Below are 23,062 nucleotides of genomic sequence, written 5' to 3'. Positions count from 1 at the left end.
GCCATTCCTGCCTTTGAAACCGTGGCATCATCAATCCAATCTAAATTGTTCTTCACATTGTCTTCTGTGTTTTTGTTATTTCATTCCATGGCCAACTTGCTGTGGCCAGCAGTTTGTAAGAGCAATGACTACTACGCATCACACCTGCTGTTCTGTTCATCTATAGAAGGATATCAGCACGAGCTGTGAGAGAGAACAAAGATGCCTGAAGTGAAAACCAAGGGGCAAGGGGCCTGGAAAAGGGAGCAGATGAGGAGGGCAGGAGGAAGGACCTGACAGAGGAAGTGCCATTGTCGAATCTGCTGCACAGGAGACATACCTCAGAGAGTTTTCACTTTGGAGCATATGGAAGAGACACAGTATATTTGGTTAATTTTTAAAGGCAGAAGTTGAAAGAAATGAAATGTGAGAAATATATGGGGAAAGGTGAAAGTGATGAGCATTGAGCATGTTGAATTAATAGCTTTTTATTGGTGGTATTGTTTTTCATTTACCTGATTTCACACAAGGAACTTAAGTTTGTTCATCTCGTTTTTCCTTCCATACATTAAGCCTATTTTGTAACAAGGCAAGAAAAAGGATAGTATTCTAAAGAGTCATTGACTTTTTCCCCCTCTGATATAGACTTAATGAGGTGTTGAGTGTAAAGGACTGACTTCAAAGCATCAGCTTCATTATATCTCCTTCATTCCAAGCCCTGATAGCCCACCTCCCTCCTCAAGCCTGGGTGAGGTGGGAGCCACTGAACTCCAGCTCAGGATCTTGTTAGGTTACAGAATTTACTTTTAAAGGTCTTTTGGTAAATGTCTGCAAATAGAATAACTTTTTTATACATTACAGTGGTACAGATTGCTCTTCAACAGACGACTTTCATTCTAATAGAAAAACACTGTCGGTTGATAGAGAAATTGCTCCCTCACCATTGTTGAGTGGTTGCTGGGACACTCAGGAACTAGTGACACCATGATTATACATGTATCAGACATAGTCTCTGGATTGTAATAAAAGACTTTGTGAGTTATGGATTGTTCAGGAGCATCAAGGATTAAATGATAGCCAGATACTTACCTATGTTGTAATATAGGAAAAAATATTATGAAGAAAGGAAGGGATGCATATAGTGAAATTAATATTGATACTACTACTGCATGTTGCAATAATAGGAGGAGGAGTATAGTAATATCTTACAAGTAGCAGCTACATTTCTTGTGGCCCTAACAAATGCCAGGCCCAAGAATGTTCATTTTCTTAATTTTGCTTTGTTTAATTAAAACAACAAGGAAATTGAGAACAAGAAAGTTTGAGTAACTTACCCTAGTTAATTCTGTCTTTTAAGTAGCCAGCCAATGTCTTATACAGGTATGTCTGATGCCAAAACCCTTTTTCTCCCCATGTCTACATGGCTCACATAAAAGGCTCAATAATAGTAAAGAAGGAATGGGTAGTTCCACTGATATTTTAGAGAATGTGTCATCAAATGTCTTAGCTACTAGGTGGGTGAAATGTAATCACTCCTTGCCCAACTGTTTATAGACCTGGGTGAGCTCATCTTACCCTTCTAACTCGAGATGTCGCTGTAGTGTTAGGAAAGAAGTACCTCTTGGGGTGGTACATAAGTACATCTTGAAAATAACATCACCAGCATACTTATTCCATAATAAGAAAACCATAATGGTCTCCTACTAAAAAAACAAACAAACAGCAAACAAAAAACACCTGCCTCAAATTTTTCAGCATAGTTTCTAGGCTTTAGTGGAAAATAATGTTTATTCTCACATTGAAATAAGGAAATAGTCAGTCTTCAGTATTTTACATTTCCCATCATCTTCCATAATGTAAGGGGCAGGATAGGAAGTATACCTGCAAACAATAACTTAGTTTACTCTTTTACTAGAATCTGTAGCAATGTACAGATTATAATAATATATAATTTGGGGGATTCCTCAGAACTGATATATTAACTAAGAATATTCTTAACATTTTATATAATTTTTAATATACAATTTTGGAATGATTGTTTTACCTCCAGTAGTTACCCAACTAGTATTTAGGTAGCACACCAAAAGATAAGGTAAACAAATTACCCTATAATATTTTCTATAATATAAAAAATGCAGTATAATATAATATACATACATACATACATACACACACACACACACACACACACACACACACACACACTCCCAATCCCCATTTGTAACCATATCAAAAATTAATTTCAAACTGACTTTTTATATCTTTAAATTGCACCAATGATAAGGGCCTTTCAATCTACTACAGCAGTCCACATAGCAGATTCCTAAAAGGAAAGGATGGGAGAAAAGCTTTGTTACATTTATGGCATGTTAGATCATCTTTTAAAATCCTCAGATATAAAAATGGGGCTAGTAATCATTTGATGGGAGGTTCTTAATACCTACCAAAGTAGACCCACTTTACATATTTATTTCTCAAAGGAGAATGACAGGAACAATTTGCCTTTGTATTCCGCCTGATAAGAGGACATGAACATTTGGGTTACTGAGTTCTTTTGTGGCTATAGTCTAAGTAATTCATGTGAATAATTCCTAGAAAAGTAAACTTCAATATGGAAGTCACATAAAAGGATTGTGAGTTAAGACGAAAAAAGCCAGATAATTTTGGGGTGTTGTCAGTGCTTCTGGTTCTCAACCCACCCAAATTACTTGGACTTGTCTCAATAATTTCTCAAGATTGAAAAAATACCTTGTAGCAACAAATAATTGAATAAAGTATCAAAAATTTAAATTGCCTTTATATGTAAATATTGGTATACTGTGTTTTTATAGTGAATGGACACAAAATGGTACTTAAATAAATTTAGAAGACAATGAAAACAGTCCCTCTAGATTAGTTCAATCATTTGTCCATTCAGTTGTTGTGATTGAATTTTGCCTCTTGTAATTTATACAGTATACATTGAACTGGGATCCTATTCTCCCCTTCCCCCCCCCAAAAAAAAAGAGAACATTAGTTATAAAATATAATTACCAACCTAATTGACTTGGGGTGATTCTAGGAGATTATTCTTGTTAATCAACTTCTAAAATTAAGGTGATTAATGGTCAAAACAGGAAGCATTTATTTTAAATTCTTTGAGTCTGGAGCCCAAATTAGATAGAGATTTTTTTCATTTTTTTTTTTTTCCATCAAGAGTTGACACATGAAATAAATGATCATGAACACAGAATGCTTGAATGAATATGAAAAACAACTTTGATTTAACAATTTTCTAAATGATTGATTTATGAAAAAAAGTCACAAGTACCATATTCTCTAATAGAGCATCTAAAATTTCATATAAACCCTGGTTCAGAGGCCAACAGCTGATGAGTTTCACAGACTCCCACTGTAGGCTGTATGCAGTGTGGAAGGACAGAGCATGCAAGCTCACTGCTGCCGATGGAGCATAATCCAGTGGTGGGGGTTGGTTTGTATTTGAAGAAGTCATGGTAAAAAAATAGCATTTGGAATAAACATTTTAGCAACAATATTTATGTAACACTTTATAGTCAATCTGATTCTTCTCAAGACTGTTAACCAAATGTTTTCTCATATACTTGTTTAATCTTGACACATCCATGATCTACATATTGGTTTTTATCTCTGTTTATCAGCTGAGGAAACTAAGGCTCTTTAGAGATAAAGTAATTTGACAGATGCCATATAATGGAGCCTAGAATCAGGCACAGATCATCAAACCCCAGGCCTCAAACTTTTTCAACTAGATCATGCCGACTCTTTCAGTATATGATTCAATTATCAAGTCATCGAGGTGCAACAGCTCCTCATTGACAATTCACAAGGTCTCCTCTTGGGTCCAGTGTTGTTGATTCAATGTTCCGATGGTTCACTGTTAACCCCGCTGAGCATGTCATTGTTTTAGAATGTTACTCAAGGGGCCATGGGGAGGAATATTTAAGAGCATGGCCTTTGGAGCAGACTCCCTGGGTCCAACGCCCCAGCTCTGCTCTCCACTAGCTATGTGGCCTCATATGTGCCTTTATCTTTCTGTTTCTCAGTTTCCATATGATAGTACTATAGTGCTATCCCATAAAGCTGTTGTGAGGACTAAATGAGTTAATCAATGCAAAGATCTTAGTATAGTACCTGGCAAATGGTAGTCACTAAGTAAGGCTTGGATACTATTTTTAGAATCTTCCTTTTCCCCTTGGGAGCAGGCAGTGGGAAAAATTTGCTTTTTACCTGTATTTCTTTTTCCCTTAAGTATAAGCATTTTACTTTATTTTCAATAAAACCAAGAGGGTGTATTTAAAAAAAAATACAATTTTATAACAGTCATGTGTTATTTTCTCAGGATTAAAGTGCAAATGATCCCATTTCTGATCTTGGTTCACCACAGGAAAGGTATTGTTTTCTGTTAGTCCTTTTCACCTATTGGGTTCCATTTGTGTTTTTACAGTTATTTTTAAAGATATTGTGAAATGGAATCAAATTTACCATAAACTGCAGTTTGTAGCATATGACATTTGCAATGCAAATCTTAATTCACATTGTGACAGTAGAGATTCTTCTGAAGTTGCATCTCTCACATACTTGCCAACCTCCTCTCCAACGTCCTCTCCACCTTTATACCTGAATCCTCAATTTTCCAATCCTGGGTTCCCAACTGAACCAGAGTTTACTAAACCCAGAGCTTAAGAAATGATGATTCTAAGTTCAGGCCTGTATAATATACTCTCAGTTACTAATTCATGTATTTCTAACCAATTATAAAATAAATTTGTCCTCTCTGTTTACTCATGGCCATCCCTGTATAGCACAGAAACACCAGATTATATTTCCTAAACCTCTTTCATCATGTCACACCCTAGCTAACGAACTTTCACTGGTAACTCATTACATATGAGATGAAGTTCAAACCCTTTAGTTCAAGGTCATCACCAAAGGCTACCAGATATACTTAGTTTGTTTTAAACAAAACAATATTCCATCTCTCATTTGATGTGCCTTGAGCTGGCCGTTCTCAATCTGCAAATATCTCTTTCCCTTCATTTCTGCCTTTGCAGATTCTCTCCAGCACTAAAAGTACCTTTATCCATAGAGTCCCTTATGTCCATCTAAATTCAGCTCAATAGACTGGAAGACTTTTCTGTTGTACCACTTACTTGTAGTGTAACTATGGCCGAGTTGTTGAAAGCATCTCTGGGTTTACCGTGTCTGAAAACTGGCATTAATATTATGTAACTTTTGAGGTTAAGGTGCGAACTTAATGAGGTAATATGGGTAAATGTGAATGATTTAGTGCCAGATACATGGCAGTTGGTCAACAAATATTACTTTCCATTCCACTCCTGGATCATGCCTTATTAATACTACTAATTTGATACGTGTATTTCTTGTCAGTTGTTATAGTGTTTATATGTTATGCTTTATCTATCTTACGAGATTGCAAGCTCTGCAAAAGAGGGAATCATCTTTTATGAATCTTTGAATACCCCATTTATACTAGCAAAGGGCTTTAGACATCACAGAGACTAAGTAAATTGTTGTAAAGTTAAGCATAGAAACAGTTCTCCCCTAGTCACTGTGGCCATGAAATTAACAGATCAGAAAATATGCTGTCGTCCCTGAAAGGGAAGGTTGAGGGACCAGAAGCAGTGGTCTTTATATGAGCCTATGTTTTGAAAAGAGAGGATGAATTTTAAGCCTTAGAAATTTTGGAGCCTGTCCAGGACAGTCACTTCTTGTCCAATGTCACCTTCATATAAGCTTGATTGACATTGCAAACAGACGCTTTTTCCCACTCCATGAATAAAGATGTATATAAAATGCTCCTAAGCATTGCTTCCTATTTGATCTTGCATTCCGTTGTACCTTCATTTATTCATTCAATTGAAATATCTTCCTCAGTATCTATTATGTTCTAATATGCTGGGCTAGGTGTTGGGAATGCATGTATGAGTACTATCTTTAGGTGGCTTATAGTCAGTATGAAATATATATTGTATTCTGCATCATGATAATTTTCAGAATAAATGCTAAAATTTTAGGTTATTTTGGTGACAAGGGAAATATTCATTCTAAAGTATTAACTAATAATAAGCACATCACCATCCTATTTGTAACATTTCAAAAAATGTAGTATTACTTTGTCTCCTTTAGTGCTTGAAAGTTTGTAGTAAACACACATAGATAGACATACACACACACACACACACACACACACACACACACACTTTCTTCCAATTGATACTTTGAATTTACCAACCTTAACTGGAAGTAAATGTATTGGATTAAGCTAAGACAGAAATATGGAGAAGGAGAGATATGGAGATAGAGAAAATAAAATCACTGAAGAGAAAAAAGCAGATGATGAAGAGTGAGAAGGGAGAGAAGATACAAGCTGTTAAGTAAACCCTCTCTAGGGCAGTTGCTACTCTCCTAAGTTTTCTCAGAACTCAACTTCTTTTTGGTACTCCAGCTTTCCCTTTAGTCTTTGGCTTCTACTTTTTTTGTTTGAGCTTCCTAAGAAGAAGTATATTGGTTTCACAAGTGGATCTGGCTTAGACCCCTATTGGGTCTGCTGGATTCATGCTTCTCAGGAAGAACTTGGAAAGAACATGAATTCCACAGCTTGCCTTGGAAGTGGGAGAGAGGTGTCCAGAAAAACCCATGGTCTTCTGCTGTGGTGTCTCATTTTAAGAACTACCTCTTTTTATCTGATGACAGTAACAGATCTGTCAACAGAGTGTTCCATGAACTCAAGTCAAGGCCAGAATCCCTTCTAGTTCAGTTTTTTCCCAAACTGACCCACCAATAAATTCACCTGGAGTCCTTGTGCCAGATCCCCAGTTACTGCTGGGTCATATTCTTCCAGTGGAAAGTCTCAAGAAATATGCATTTTAATAAATGCCCCTGTTACTTTTTATAATCAAGCAGATTTGGGAAACTGATGTTAGACCAGTGAACCACCAAGCTCTCAATCCCTAGCCACTTCTTTGTACCAGTTTTAACATGAAACCATGGTCAGAAATGATCAACCCCCTCCATATTTTCTGACCTAGCCAAAACAACCCTGAGTATTTTGTGACCAGTTTAACAAATGTCAAGAAGTTACAGAAGCCTTTAGTAAACAACATAAAAAGTATAGTCACAGAATGCTAAAGTTATGATGGATCTTTGAGAGTAAATAGCCTTGATGCTTCGTTTTGCAAATGCGTACTCAGAGGTGAAGTGTGCTGTCTTGGGTCATGACGTTGGTTAAGAGCCCAGCCAGAAGTGAGCTCTTTTGACTGCAAGCATCACTTCCCCATGTCATTGTCTTACCCAACCCCGCATTTTTGGTCAGGGTCAATTCGCTTCCCCCTTCACTCTCAAATGCTATCATGATTCAGCCTCATGACAACCAGCAGCTGCCTTCTCTAAGTAGCATTTGAAGGCATCACCGAATCCTGTAGAGGAAGGGGTTTCACTGTGGTTTGAAGTCTTTTCTACATCTCTCCGCCCACATATATTTACATCTCCCACATTCTTAACTGCATTACCATCAAATGTTTCATTACAGAGGCTCAGCCAGAAGGACATGCCCCAGGGAATTTATTCACAGACAAATGTATTATTCACAAGCTTGATCTGATCATACAAAATCTGCACTATAACCACATGCCCCGAGGAAATTCCTTTCATAAACCTAAATGATTATACTTAAAAGAATGGTGTGGAAGATAAGAAAGAAAAGTATTTGAGTTGGAAACAGGCAGAGTTATTGCAAATTTGCATGAAGGAAGCACACAGAGGAGACTATTTTGTGCCCCCTCCCCTCTCATTGCCTCTCTAGGACACTATTTCCTTCCTTTTAAAGAGCCCTCTTTTGACAGTTTTGAAGGGAGGAGGGAATGATGAATTAAGTAGAGTTGTGAATAATTTTAATGATGGTTTCTATGACAACGAGACAAATACCTTCCACATACTTTGTGTTTTAAGCAAAGAAGCATTAGGCAAATAATTTATCTGAAAGGTGAATGTGGTTAAAAAAAAATTCCTATAGGTTTCATTACCATCAGGCTTGAAAGCAGATGTGTACATTATTGCTCCACCTGCAGATAAAAGTTATTCTACTTAGAATCTGAATGAACATCATAGCATGAAAATCTCCAGCATTTTCTCCAGCAAGGTAAACTCCTTGACCCAAAGAATTTAACCTTAGCTATACCTTTGTATTCTTTGGTTTTGTGTCTCCCTGGGTTCCTCCTGACATACGTCATAACTTTGCCCATAATACCTCAAGGAAAATGTGTAGTTTCTCTCCTATTCAGGGTTTCCCCGGTCATTCTGTGTGTTCTGCCCTGCTTCTAACTGGCCAGCTTAGACTGAGCTGACCAACCACATTAATGTAAAGTTTTCCCATTGAGTGTTGGTCAGCAGATTGCTGTGCAATTGTTATGTCTGCTACTTCCAACTCCAGCTCTGCAGAGAGAAACCTATCTATTATTAAAAACCCTATTAGTAGTGGTAAGATTACACTGCTTTCTCTCACTATTGAAGCAGAGTGTTATCTAATTGGTTTTTATTACTTCGAAAACCCTGGGAGCATGGAGCTCAAATGCTCATTTGCTAATGGTTGTGTTCTTTCCTCTTGTTCTCACTGGAGATGCTTTTAGATTATATAAATTTTGTCAGCAAGAAAAAAGGGAAAATAATAGAGAGCACTTTGGAAAGTACCTGGAAAGGGACTACAGATTCCAAGGATTAGGTTAGCTGTGACTACTCTGGGACTCAACTATATAAGTGCACATCAGATATGTGTCTTTTCCCATTATTATCTGAAGTACAGAGAATGTTTGCTTGCAGAATTGTGGCATCATGAACTTCTCATGTGAATATCTGGTTCATTTTCTACAGACTTGATCTGATATGCATTTTTTAACTGGTAACTTATAAACTGAGTTCTCTCCTACTATTGGTTTGTTCATTTAAGTGGAGCAATTTAACAATGAGCTTGCATGCTTATACTTGCCTTGCACAGGATGTCTTTATTTAGACTCATGTGCAGTTTTAGAAAAGATGCATTCTTTGACCAGCTTCAGTGATTGCTGTCTCCTTTTGCTTTTATTTTCCCTTGAAATGTGCTGTGGTTTTATACTTGAAATTATAATTAGTAGCAGTGGCAGTAGTAAAAGAATTAACATTAGTATTTACTCTGGTGATGGTTTTTTCAAAGGGCTGCCTGCATTTCTTTAAATACTTTGTGCCAGTGTAAACATCTAAACCACCCACATTTTCATGAAGCCTGTCCCATGCTTTAAGGCTCAGTTTATGAATGTTCCATTTGATGTTTCATTTAGTTCACTGTCTCCTCCCATCTTGAGCCCTGGAAAACAGGCTTCCATTTTTACCCCCTCACTGAATGGCTTTCTCTAAAATGATATCCTGTGACTTGTAGACAGCCCTCATGTTTTCTTTTTTGTTTTAAATCTCTACCCTGCTTTTAACAATGTGTGCCCATTAAGTAATAATAATAGCCAAAACTTTTTGAACCCTTTCCATGTTCCAGATGCTCCTCATTCACTTCAAATATGTAGTAGATAGTTGAATTATTTCATTAACTCACTGAATACTCACAATATCCCATGAGATGAATACTGCTATACTCTCAATTTTACAGATAAGGACATTGGGACAGATAAAAGTGAAGTCACTTGTCCTAAATTGCCCACGTACCTTTCCAGATTGTCTCAGAAGCCCATACCCTCTGCTTTTAGCCACATTCTGTGTTGACTCTCAGAATTCCCTCTGGCTCGTCATTGGTGATGCCCTTGCCTCTAACGCTTCTCAGCCCAAATTGAACTGAACAAACATTGACTGAGCATCAGATTGGGGCACAGTGCATGGTCTCCTTCACAGTCTCTTCCTGTCCCCTTGCCCGTTAATTGTATTCAGGAGGGATAGATTAAGGCTCAGATTACGCTCTAGCTTTTAAGGTCTAGGAGCTCTTTTCTGCATGGGGAAAGGCGCTATGATGGGGGCATTATCAGTCCTGCCCTGACTACTAATTATTAATAACTTCACTATGATCTTCTCTGTGCTCCCAGTCTCATCACCGTAAATTTATTCCATTGCTCCCTTTTCTTTGACCTCCAAATCTAATCAATTACTAAATGTTACTGATCTCCCCTTTTAAAATTCATTTCCACAGTCATAACTCCACCCTAGGCTCCAATCACCTCACTTCTGAATTGCAGTAATGGCATCTAACCATACAATGTTCCTTCAGATTCTGTCTGTTCCAAAGTAGTTATTCATAATCATGAGAGCTGGCCCCAAAAGCACTTCCAGTCATCTTCTGTGACCTGAAGCAAAGGTTGACTCTATCCTGAAACCTTCCCATCTCACTCCACAGTTGGTCATCCTCGCCATACTCTTTTGGGGACCTGTCATATAGTGTCACGTGCATGTTTGTCACCTCACTATTCCTTAAATACCCTGTGGCCTGAAATGTTATTCTCTTTTGTATCCATAACATCTAGCAGTGTGTCTGTTACACAATAACAACTCGGTTATTCTAAGAATGGATATAGAAATTAAGAGTGAATAAATGAATAAATAAATGAAAGGAAGATGAATGGCTCTTCAGTGACTTTGAGTTGCCTACCTTATCAAGTCTACACTTCTCAGCATGGTAATGTAGGTCCAGCCTACCCTTCCTTAATTGTGTCTCTCTCTAATATCTGATGGTTTGGCTCTAGTTTGAGCAAATGTTCTTACTGTTCTCTTCACATAACATTTTTCCCTTGCATTTATACTTCACAGTATTCCATTCCCTTAGAACACCCTTTTACATATTTCTTCATCATTTTCTTTCTCTATGAAGTCTGACACAATTACCTCCACTTCTGCCACTCTCCATTCCCTTGTATTTCCTTAAATAATGATCATAGTAGACTGATTGGGAACTGTTATTTTCATGATAGTTTACTGAAGGTAAACTATCCACCCAAGTGTTAGTGTGATGCCACTTAGAATATTTGGCAATAGATATCCAGTGACCAGAATTGTAGTCTTGACCCTAATATGTGACCTTGGTCAATGCATTACCCTCAATGAGCCTAGTTTACTCATTTGATAAATGGAGATAAAGCTATTATCTACATGGCAAATTTGTTGTGATGATTAAATAAAACTCTCCATGTAAAAAATAATTTATAAAATATTTTAAGAAGGATTTTCTATACTATAAAGTACTCCATAAATGCTGTTGTAATAAATGTTCAAAACTTCTGTTTCTTCTCAATACTCAAAAGGAAAAGTGAAAACACAGAAACAAAAACCCCTCACATCATCACTGGATTACCTACCTCTATGGCTCCCATGTCTCTGCAAGCTTTCTTTCAAAATACCCCAACTAAACTGACCTTCCCAACAAATAGCCCTTTCAAATAACCCTTAGTTTACCAGCAAGTATATTATTTATTGAGAGCATTCATGATCTCAAAACCTTACAGAAATCCTAGAGGTCAAAACTATCATTCACCATTAAAATGAGAAATAAATGGAAGCTCAATCAATTCAACTAACTTTAACAAGACAACAAGGCTAGTCAGTTTGGAGCCATGATTTAACTCTGGGTTATCATATGGCTAAAGTCTGCACACTACTCATGACACCAGGATGCTTCTGTATTAAAGGACAATTATTTGTTTTTACTGATAATTCCTTTTTACCATATACGCAGACTCCCTGTACTTGGTTCATGTGATAGGAAAGAGACAAAGGAATTATATGCCAATGTGGGTGTCTTATGTGGAGCACTGTCCTGTTAGGGTCAGCAGGTTGGCTCCTTGCCATCCAGGGATGATACCTTTTATAATGAGAAAGTTAAAAAGATTATTATGGAAATTAATTCCTGAACTGCTGTGGCCTGTGAACTCTACCAAGCAGAATTTTGAATATCAAGGGCAATGCTGCAATGCAGAACAGAAGAAGGAAAATGTTGCCTTAGAAGTCTCTTAGGGAATAAACTGTTTTCATATAACCCCATACAGTCTTATTTAACAAGCGTGTATGTGTGAGTTTGTATGTGTGCGCATTGCTGTGTGGTGCATTCTCATCACCTGATGCATACAGATGGCTGATTAACCAATTAATTTGTTGGACTAAATAGGCTAAATCAAACTAAATGACATCAACTTGCTCTACAAGGATAGTAATAAATTAGGATAAGTGTGCTTTAAATGCCAGTCAGAATAAATGGGTGAAAAGGGAAAGAGGAATGTAAAAAGGAAGCAGAATCTAATCCCTAATCTACTCATTTCTTCCCATTTCCAGAAACTGCCTGATATGCTTTAGCAGATAGATTAGAAAATACCCCCGTTTGCAAAAGCTTGTCAGCACCCCACCACATTGCACACTAAGCTGATGCCAAGCTCAAGGCATGAAGAAATTTAAGATCGATGCTGAGAAATGCGTTTTCCTAGGTTTTTAAAATATTCTTTGGCCATAATCTGATTTCTTTTCAACTAGTTCAAATTCTTTCCTGCTCTGTGCTTTGGCAATAAGCATATTCCAAAGGTGGATTCTGAGAAATTATTTCAGAAACATTCTTCCTGGAATTCTCTATGGTTTAGAGGGAAATATCCACAAGAAATACCCATGTATCAGTAGAAATGAAAGGAGAAAAGACCTCCTATTTCTATTTTCTAATACTGCCAAGGTGCACACCTCCTATAATTTTCAGAGACTCACACTATAATTCACTCTCTGTCCTATGATCTGCCTCTTTTCTCTCTCTCATTAGATTTAATTCAGTAATCACACCCTACAGGCTATTCAGGCAGAAATACCCTTGCTGATTGCAACTTTCACCAGCTAGTCCATGAATTTTGCTATAATGTGTGTATGTGTATGTGTGTGTGTGTGCCTCTGCATGTGAGAGAGAAAGTGTTGCCCTTATCATCAGCTTCCTTGTCCCTCAGTCTTTAAATTGGTCTCTCCTACCTGTTCCTCTTTCCCCACTTTGTCTCCACAGGAGTTGAAATTCCTTCTTTCTAGAGTGACAACTCTAACCAGAGTATCAGTAGATGAATTATCCTTCCTCACCAGTCACTGCTTAATATAAAATTCTATTTCTTCTCCTTGCATTTTGCATTCTGTGTTTTTAATTACCTCACCCCTGAGCTCAGCACAGCCCGTAATTCTTTCTTCTGAAAGACTTGCATGTTTCTGTGATCTGTTATGCTTTTACAGCAGAGATTCCACCCTCAGCCTCTTTCTCTTACATTTCAATGCTTGTTTTTTGTCCATGCTTCTTCTTGTCCGTGTTTCTTGTTCAACCCCTAATTTGCTTTCTTTATGTGATTATCTCTTGCTTATTCCCAAGTGAACTTGTGAACATGGTTTCTTTTTGCTTCCCTTGCCTCCTGTGTGGCATATACATGTCAATCCCCTTTTCTCTTGGGAGAGGAATAAGGAGTAGCAGTTGCTGAATGGTGTGTGCATTGCATTTTAGTTTAGAAGATGTGTCTGTATCTCCCCTCTGCCTCGTTTCATGTCTTTATGCATGAGCAGCATCGCTCAAGCCAAGCTAAAGCTTAATAGTCTGAAACTGCACAATGCACAGCCCATAAAAAAATGGTTTGGGTTCCTGAATGAATATGAAACATTTATTTGTATGGTAGAGAAAGCAAAGGCTCTAAAGAGACCAATATTTTGTATTTTTAATAATTTTCCTTCATGAAGGAGCCTATGGGATTGTTGATTTACATTCAAAATGATCAAATAGAAGCCATACCAATTTGTCCCTTCATATGGGGCAATGAGACTGAGGATTCAAAATGCATATTCTTTGGGAAGGACAAAATAAGCCACCAAATCTCAAAGGCAGTGGCAATGTCATATGGGAAAAGGGCAGTGCCACTCATTTGACACCAATTTGCCTCATATTTTCTGATCTAGTTCTTGTGTGTAGCCTCTGGCTGTGGTCATATCATTTCCCATTTTCTCTTTTCCGACATTAAATGGATTTGGTCACTTTCTGTAGTTAGATATGATAAAATGTGGTAAGAGAAAAGAGGGAGGAAATAAATAGGCTAGGGGGTAAAGAAAGCAGAGTTCTAGAATGTTCCAGCCCCATCTATACATTTAATAATCTTTACTTATTTGCACAAGTTGGTGTCACCACATACTTTATCTTGCATTTTTTATAAGTATTAGGTAAACAACAGGAGAAACAAAAATGAATGCATGACCAAACACATACACACAAACGTTTGCTTCTTAAGTAAAAAATAATAATTACATGGATACAAAATGTCTATTATAAAATAACATTCATGAGTATTAGAATGAAAAAATATGTGTTTATCATTTTATTTGAAGGAACTTCTAGGAAACATGACCTAATAAAATAAGGATGTGAGGAAGGGAAAGGGAAACTAGTACTTATTAAGTAAGTATGATGTATGCAAGCTGTGTTCATATAGAGTACATAATCTAATCTTAACAACCCCCAAATAAGTGGTATTAGTAATATTTCTATAGCTACAGAAAATGAGGCTTATAGAAATTAAGCCATTTACCTAAGTCACACTAGTAAGTGGTGAAGAGTAAATTTTATTTCAGATGGTTTGACTTTAAAAGACATGTTTTCCTGTTCTATTTGGGGAAACTATTTTCTAATCTCATGATTACTTTGTCATCTCTGTTGATTAGGTTGCTATCTGTAGGTTAGAATTATAGGATGTATGATATGTGGTCCTCTGTTTTCTCAACCTAGGAAATAAATATAGAAGTCTGCTGGTCAGTAATAATCTTACAGAAGTTCAGAGCAGTTTCCAGGTTGTAGGTCCTATCTGATTACCTGAGGATGATTAACTAACAATATAATTAGTTTAACCTTAGTAGAGAGGCCCTATTGTGGGCCCCATCCTTAGACGGCTCTATCTAGTCCTTCCACAGTCTCATCCCTGTCATAGAACATGAAGAATACCTTCTTGGAGCCTATGTGCCCCCTCTAGACCATGATCTGGGTACCTGAGACCCCAGAACCCCCTGCCCTGACAATCCCAGCCCCATTTCCTAAGTCTGCATCAGTCTTCTCCTGTCTCTTCCCAAGGTCTAGCCAAAGAAATAGTGAAGTGGCTGTGCACAGAGCTTGAACATGGGGAAAAGGAGTGCTCACAAATATATGCAATGTATGTAGAACTGAGTGGAGGAGGAATAGGAGGGAAGGAATCCATGGATGGGAACCAGACTTCAGGGGCAATTTATCTGTGTCCACCTTACACAGACAGAGAACTCCAAGGAGTTGAAAATAAATGGAGACCCAGTCTTCTAAGAGATTGTGATGGTATTATTTTGATAAATAGTCTGTAAACCTCCATTTGTAATATTGTCCTGGGCTTCATAAATAATAGAAGAGGTCTGAATATCCCACTACCCTAAGAAGAGGGTATTCTCTTATTAAGGAGAAAAGGACCCACCTTGATACTTTCAACTTTAATTATAATTTTAAATATAACTTCATATGGTACTTGTTTATGCAGCTCCTACTAACCTTGGGGAACTGGGAAGCTCAAGTAGCTATTTAATTCTGAACTCCCAGAAGCAGGATCCCCTGAACACTGACATCCCTGTACATATTTCCTTCTCTTGCCAGGTACACCAGGTGGCTCATACTTTCTCCCCAGAGTTAATAAAATGTGATTGCTTGTGCTTGGAGGCCTTAGCTGCTTCTTTTATGGCTGATGATGTTGAGTCCTATGACTGCACTGAGAACCTAAGAAATGAGTATGAGTTTTGGAATCACAGATCTGAATTCAAGCCTTGACTTGGCCTTTTATCAGCTGTAGCTTTTTGAGAATGAACTACCATCTTTGAAATTCAAAAATAATAAATAACTACCTCAAAAAGCTAGTTTAAGGAGATAGTGAAAAACTGATATAAAAGTAAGTTATAACCTGCTAATCTTCACCTAAATTTAAAATAATTTTACTTCTTATCTTAGTCTCCACACTTGGGCCAAAACTGTATAGACAAAACATGAATGGCCGTTTTTAAGCTAATGTTTCAGAATATTTAAAAGTTTGCAATATGGAAGCCTGAATCCTTGGCTGTGTTAAAAGCCTGTTTATTCAGATATCATAGGAATTCAGATAGTTCTGGGTTCAAAATCTGTCATTCACTAGTTATATGAATTTGGAAAATTCCTCGGCAGAAGTATCAGTCTTCATTGATAAAATGGAATAGGGGAAGGTAAGACTACTGACCATATGGAATTGTGGTAAGAATTAAATAAAACAAATGTAAAATGGTAAATACTGAGTTTGGCGCAGCAACACCTAGTCTCACATACTAGATACCCAATAAATGGTCATTTCCTTCTGCCATACTAATCTTTTAAAATTACCTGGGAAGCATAGCTGGGTCAACTGATCTTTTCCCTGCCAACCTCTCTTTAACTCCCTCCAGCGCACACAGTTACCACTATTCATGTAATAATCTGAAGACACTAATGAGATCATAGATGCTCTTTTAATCATCTCCTTCCCAAACCAACATAAACAAGAGCCAAATGCTGTGCTCCATCCTTACCCTTGGCTTCATATTTGATCCCCACCCCCCACCGTGCACTCACTTCCCTGAAGTATGGTCACACCACCTCTGTCATTGGGCTTTTAGTCAGATGAATGTAAAACACTTAACCAAGAGACATGGTTTGAATAAGTACAAAGTGTCAAAGCCCATTTCCTTAAAAAAAGTAAAAATAAAGTTGCCTGCCCTGTTTATTTCTAGCTTCTCACCGATAATGGCAGTGACTGATAATTTATTTAATTGTGATGCAGTGTGCCTTAGCCTCTAACCCTCGATTTTTCTCACAGGTGGACACAGAACTGAACCTGCTAGAGTAGCCTTGCCCATTGGTTGAGCTAGACATGTACAAGCCTGTCTTCCCTAAGGAATTTTTCTATTTCTCATTCTCTGCTTCTTATGCTCTCAGCATATTAAAGGGGACTCAGATTTGGGACTGCAGCTCTTCCTTTTTCTGCATGAAATCAGCATGCAGTGTGTGATACACACACTTTGGTACATTTCAGATTTAAATATGCAATGAATTTGTACAAGGCAAGATAGGAAGAAAAGCATGTCCTGTGGTTCTGGCTGTGTTTTGAAATTAATTGTGGTATGAGAAGAGTGTATTCGGAAGTAAGTATTCTGAAAATACTTTTTGTGGCCATATTCCCTTTGATTTCTTAAGCAGCCTCTGTGTTAACAAGAGTTTTAATATTAAGACAGCTTAGGTTCTTTCTGATGTAAGGAAAATGTTCAGAGATAGATTGTGGTGATGAACGCATAACTATGTTGTCATGCTGTGGACAGTGGATTGTATACCATGGATGACTGTATGGTGTGTGAATGTATTTCAATAAAACTGAATTTAATAAAAAAAAATTAAGACAGCTTAATGAGGTGCTAATGAGTGAGGAAAAGCTGATCCCTCTCTTAAGTCCCCCCATATGCATTGTTTACCAGGGGTCAAACATTTTTTGCATATTTCTACTTGAGTGAAATAATTACAGTACTTTCTAATCTCATATCACATGTCATCCAGCCAACCTGTTTTTAGCCTACACACAAACACAATTTAAGTTGGTGCAGGCAAAATGTACTAGAAGTGGATTATATAAAATGGAAGGAAGCTGATCCTCTCATCTCTATTCATTTCTTGCAGTGTTAACTGCTGACTTATCGACAATGAATTTGTGCTCAGCTTGAGTCAGACACATATTTCATTCATAACCCACAGGTTACAATCTACCTATTGGCATCCTGCTGGTATCACATGTGACATACTAGAGATAGCTGCTGCATGCTGGCCGTGCTCAATATGAACATCTTTGGGAGAGCCTTTTCCAAAAACTGTGAAACAGCCTTACCTTCGGAAACAGGGCTTGCCTTAAGACTGGAAAAAGAAAGAAGGTAGCATGACATCAGCAGCACTAAGAAAGCCCCTTTGCATGCTAAAACATCCAGACAGTAATGCAGAATAAGTTCCCAACCCACTTAAAAAACCCATTAATTTAAGAAAGAATAGCATAGCAGTCCACTTCACAGTTAAAACATAGGCTGCAATATAAATTTCACTGATAGATAATGTTGATTCAAGCCAATTATTCAAGTTCATATTGAATATTTATTGAGTGCCTACTATGTGCCAGACAGTGTGTAAATGATAGATGCCTAGTTAAATTTAACAAATGCTTTTTGAGAACATATTTCATACATGTTTCTGTGTTAGATGCTGGCAAATGTTCTAAGGTTATACTCTAGGTAAGCTAGAATTATTTTTTAAACAAAACTATGATAAATTCCATATGTTGGTGTGGTTGCAGTTTTTGAAACACGTTCTCTTCCATCATTTCCAAATAACTGTCATAAGAGATCACACAAATATTTCAGTGGCTCATAGGCAGCAGTACCATCCAATATGGGAGTACAGAGAGACTTGTGAAGAAGTTGGCATTTAAGCTTGACCTGCCTTGATGAAAATCAATTCCTACAGTGGCACTAGAATCAGTGTTTTATAGGTAAAAACAATAATGGTAAAGCAATCTAGATTAAGAAAAATTTTAGTAAGGAATGTATAGTTTTATGTGCTAATGAAATCAGGTTTTTATTAAAATGTTATAGGGGATTTGGGGCATGCTTCTTCATTTTACATCATGTAAGGTCTTAAGTGTCAGATAAAATAATTAGGATATAATTGAAAGTAGTGAGTGGCTAATGATGGTTTTTTAGCATAGAATAATAAGATGATAACTGTATTCTCAGAAGATTAATCTGTCAGTAGTATGTAGAAGTAAGAAGGTCAAGTATTTCAGGTAAGGGACAACATGCATCTGAATTATAGTGATACTAGTATGGAAAGAAATCTATGTTCAGATAAACTCCACAGGCTATGGTGGCAGATGAAGTGGGGATAATATTGGGAAAGGGACACATCAGAGATGATTAAGAGTTGTACAATTTAGAAATGATGCCTGTAATAATAATAGCAAAATAAACAGTAGGGAACAATAGAAGGAGAAGAATATGTAGAGAGGAAGGGGTAATGACATTTAGTTTGGGGTGTTTGAGAATGAATGGTGCACCCAGGTAAATATTTTACAAAAGTTACTGCTCTAAGAACCATGAATGGAGGTGTGCAGACTAGTCTGGGATAGAGATAAACATTTCATGTCCATATTCAATGAGGTAATGTTTAAATGGAGGAACTGCTGAAATCAGTAAGAAAAAGAGTAACACAAGAAGGGGCACCTAGATTTAGGAAGTAAAGAAAAGTGAGGCTTTGGTGGGACAATTACAGGGGTGGAGATTCTCAGAAAACAAAACAAAACAAAACAAAACTTCAAAGGCAAAAAAGAAAGTAACATATGCTAAAAAGAGATTAGAGAGAATGGAAACCTCTTCCCCCAAAAGTAATTAGATTGATTGGAGACTTAGATTGTAAGAGGCTTCTTGGAGATTTTCCAGAGAGCAGCTTTAGAAGAAGTGGGAAAGAATTCAGGCAGCAAAGTGGTAAAGAATAAATAGTGGAAGAAGAAGGAACATTGCGTGTGGAATATGGCTTCAAGAGTGTGAATGAAGGAACTGGATGGAGAGGCTGGTAATTTAATGGGGCAATGGCGATGAGGGGCAGGGTGTGTGTCTGTGTGTGTGTGTGTGTGTGTGTGTGTGTGTGTGTGTGTGTGTGTATGCGTGTTGGTTTGGTTGCTTCATTTTATCTGTTTGGGTTGCTGTCTGGTTTTGGAGATAGGGAAGAACTGAACATGTCTATGCAAAATTGAAAAAGCAAGTGCAGAGTGGAGGGTTGAAGGTGTAAACAGAGAGAGAGAGAAAGAAAGAGGAGAGAGAGAACAGCTTTGATGGATCAAAATCCTCAAGAAACCAAAGGGAATATATTTAAGATTCTTAGTGAGGGTGCTAATTAGGTCTGAAAAGAAAATGGGCTTTTCTTTTTCTTATGTGAGTTAAGAGAATAAAGATAAAGAGTCATGGATAAAGAAGAATGTCAAGATGGAAAGGAAACTTACTGGCTGTTTCCTTGGAGGAGCTTTTGATCTGAGAGAAACCATGAGGGCAAAGGTCCTCAAAGAAAAGGTAGGAACAGGGGAAGAAAAAGAGAGAAAGAACAGAGTAGAACACCAAACCAACTTTTCCTATTTTTCCATTTGGCCTAAAGCAAGCTCTGCTCAGCAATCCTTCAGACCTAGTGTTCTTCTTAACACAGCCAGGAAAATCAGTGGGCTATACCATATTGACAAACTGAATATAGTGTAGTTGTCCTGCCCACTTCAGCTGCCATAATCTTAGGCCCATGCAAGAACCCCCAACTCCTTGCTTCAACTATGGAAAAATACAATTACAAGTAAAACTGAACAAAATTCAGTGTTCTCTTTTGAAAATGGAACAAACATATTCTATAAAAATAAGAACCTAAGAATTTATTCAGAATGGGAAAAAAAGAGAGGAAAAAATTAAAAAAAGAGATGAGAATAACCTAGGAAGACCCCGAAGCAGAAGTGAGGTAAAATGAGACCATTCCTTCAATCTTCTAGGAAACAAATCATTTGGCAGAGTCCAAAGCATTACTGCTTTTGAATTTTAAGCTAATTGAAATGCAAAGTTTCTCCCTTTCTGCCTTAGGTAAAAATGGAAATGGTTGATAGCAGCAGTGTTAGCTAGACTGTACAGGCCTTAATTTGGAGATTTTAGTCACAAATGTATTTCATCTGGATAAATCTGGTTTTGACATTTCTGAGGAAAGCTAGAGAGAGTGACCTTGATTTATCATAGTCATGGTCTGAAGTGTGGCTAGCACTCCTGTTAGTAAGACAATTCTTCATAAACTTTAGCCACCTTAACAGTACCTGACCCGGGGCTGTGCACACAGCCTCTCCCAGAAATGTGTTTCAAAAGTAGGCTTCTCAAAGGTGCGAGAATACCGTTTAGTCCGTAGGTTAAATGGACAGAAACCAGTTAACATTAGAGTAGTGAAGCCAATACAAGACCACACTTTGTCTCTTGGTAGTAAGTCGTAAACAGTAAATTCCACTGAAGTCCTGGGTAAAGTTTGGACAGTCTGCACCTCTAGAGATAATTAGATTCCACTTTCCTAAGGAATGTGAGGGTGGTGATGCTAAGATCACAGAGTTCTAAGCAACTAGGCAGTTGATCTTTGATTTAGAGCTTTAAAAAAGGTGTACGTACACCTTTGTTTTTCTCCCTCAATAATTCTTTCTCCAAAACGAAGAGTAGTTTTTACAAGAAACTGCATTCTGGAGCCTGTTTACCTATGTTACAATAGGACTAATTATTTTATACTGGTAACATGGCAGATGAAGTTACTGTCCCCTTCAACTCTGAAGGCTATGTGGGAGTCTGCAAACCAGGTGATGGCTTCAGTAATCCTCCAAATTCTGACTAGAGGTACTCACTGGGATTGATCTATGTTAGTGTAAGGTTCATTTCCCTCTCTCTCCTATGGCAGCTAACTCTTAGGAATGGCAAATCATGCGTTAGTTGTATTATGCATGTCTATTAAGTTCTCTAATTATTGGGGGCTCATAGAATAGTCTTAACTTGGCTCCCATTCTGACCACATTTTATAGCGATTTGACTGGAAGCTCCGTGAATATGCTCAGTCGGCCTTTCATTGACAGCATTACCCTAAAAATCCAGGAATTAGCTTCAGTAACAGCCTTCTTGATAGGGATAAAAGAGTCCCCTGAGTTCTCTTGCCAATATGCAAACAAATTAATTATTTATATGCAAGGCCAAGAAAGCTCATCAACTCACATAAGGACATCCTATGATCAATCTGCCCATAGTTCTCTTGCTATTCTAGCCCCTAGAAGGTGAAGCATCCTCAAGGGAGTATTTAATATATATTTTTGGTCCAAGATAATATACATGTCTGGCCAAGGGAAGATCCCAGGCCAGGGGTAATAATTATAACACTCTCTTCTCCTTAGGATCTCGGTAACTCCAATAAAGTACTGCCTCATTTTGTAAAAACAGTTTATGAGCCAGGCTGGTCATTGACAGCTGCCTATGGAATGTGATTTGATAGAGGGCTGGGCTAGTGGGACTTTGCCTCTGAAGTAACAATCTGCCTTCTTACCATGGTAACATCTTTCTATTAGGTTTTGGCTCATACACTTAGATTGAGAGTACAGCTTCACAGAAAGAACAGAACACACAAGCTCAAAATCTCCTAATGGCAGAAAACCTTATGATGTAAGATATGTGTTTGACATTAAGATTGTTGGTGGATTTCTAAGCCCCTAATGTCATTCTTTGCATTTTATGAATACAGTATAAACTACTGTATTTGGAGTGTTGTTGCATGAAGCCCTACAGAATTAGTAAGTATAGTGCATTGCAGTTGGACATAGCAAACACAATGGAGAGATAGATAATAACAGGACTGTACCTCTTCAAAAATAGTTTAATTAACTAAGAAACCAGTTGGCTACTATCTATTGATAAAGCATGATGAAGGAGTGTATAATTCTTCAAATGTATTAGAAATGAAAGTATTATCTTCTCTAAGTTGGTTTGCATAGAAAACATATCCAAATGCACTAGCAGGACAAAAAAAGCATACATTAATTAAAGTTATTGAAAGGAAGATTTCTTTTTGAGTATATTAACATAAATCTTCTTCAAAAAAGAAAAAAATTTAATCTTTTAAAAATAAACAGGCCAAATTCTGGTTGGGACATCACTTAAAGAGTTGGGCTTACATTTTGATTAATTAAGTAAATAGAATATATGATTCTTACTATATCAACTTTCATCTTATTTCATAAAGAAGAAATATCTTTGAACAACTGATTTGTTTCCATTTTTGTCTTGCATATAAGTGATTAGTAAAGCCATAGTGTCGCTTGACTGTTGAGCATTTACATTATCTTCTTTCCCATGGCAAATTTTGCAAAAGTTAACTAATTTGAGCACAATTTGATAAAGTACTAAAACATATGGAGATTTAACTTTGTTTATATATTTATGTTCCATT

Source organism: Choloepus didactylus, chromosome 1 (assembly GCF_015220235.1).
Source record: "Choloepus didactylus isolate mChoDid1 chromosome 1, mChoDid1.pri, whole genome shotgun sequence".
NCBI classification, from domain to species: Eukaryota; Metazoa; Chordata; class Mammalia; order Pilosa; family Megalonychidae; genus Choloepus; species Choloepus didactylus.
The sequence above is the reverse complement of the archived record's forward strand: the minus strand, read 5'-3'. Positions refer to the sequence as shown.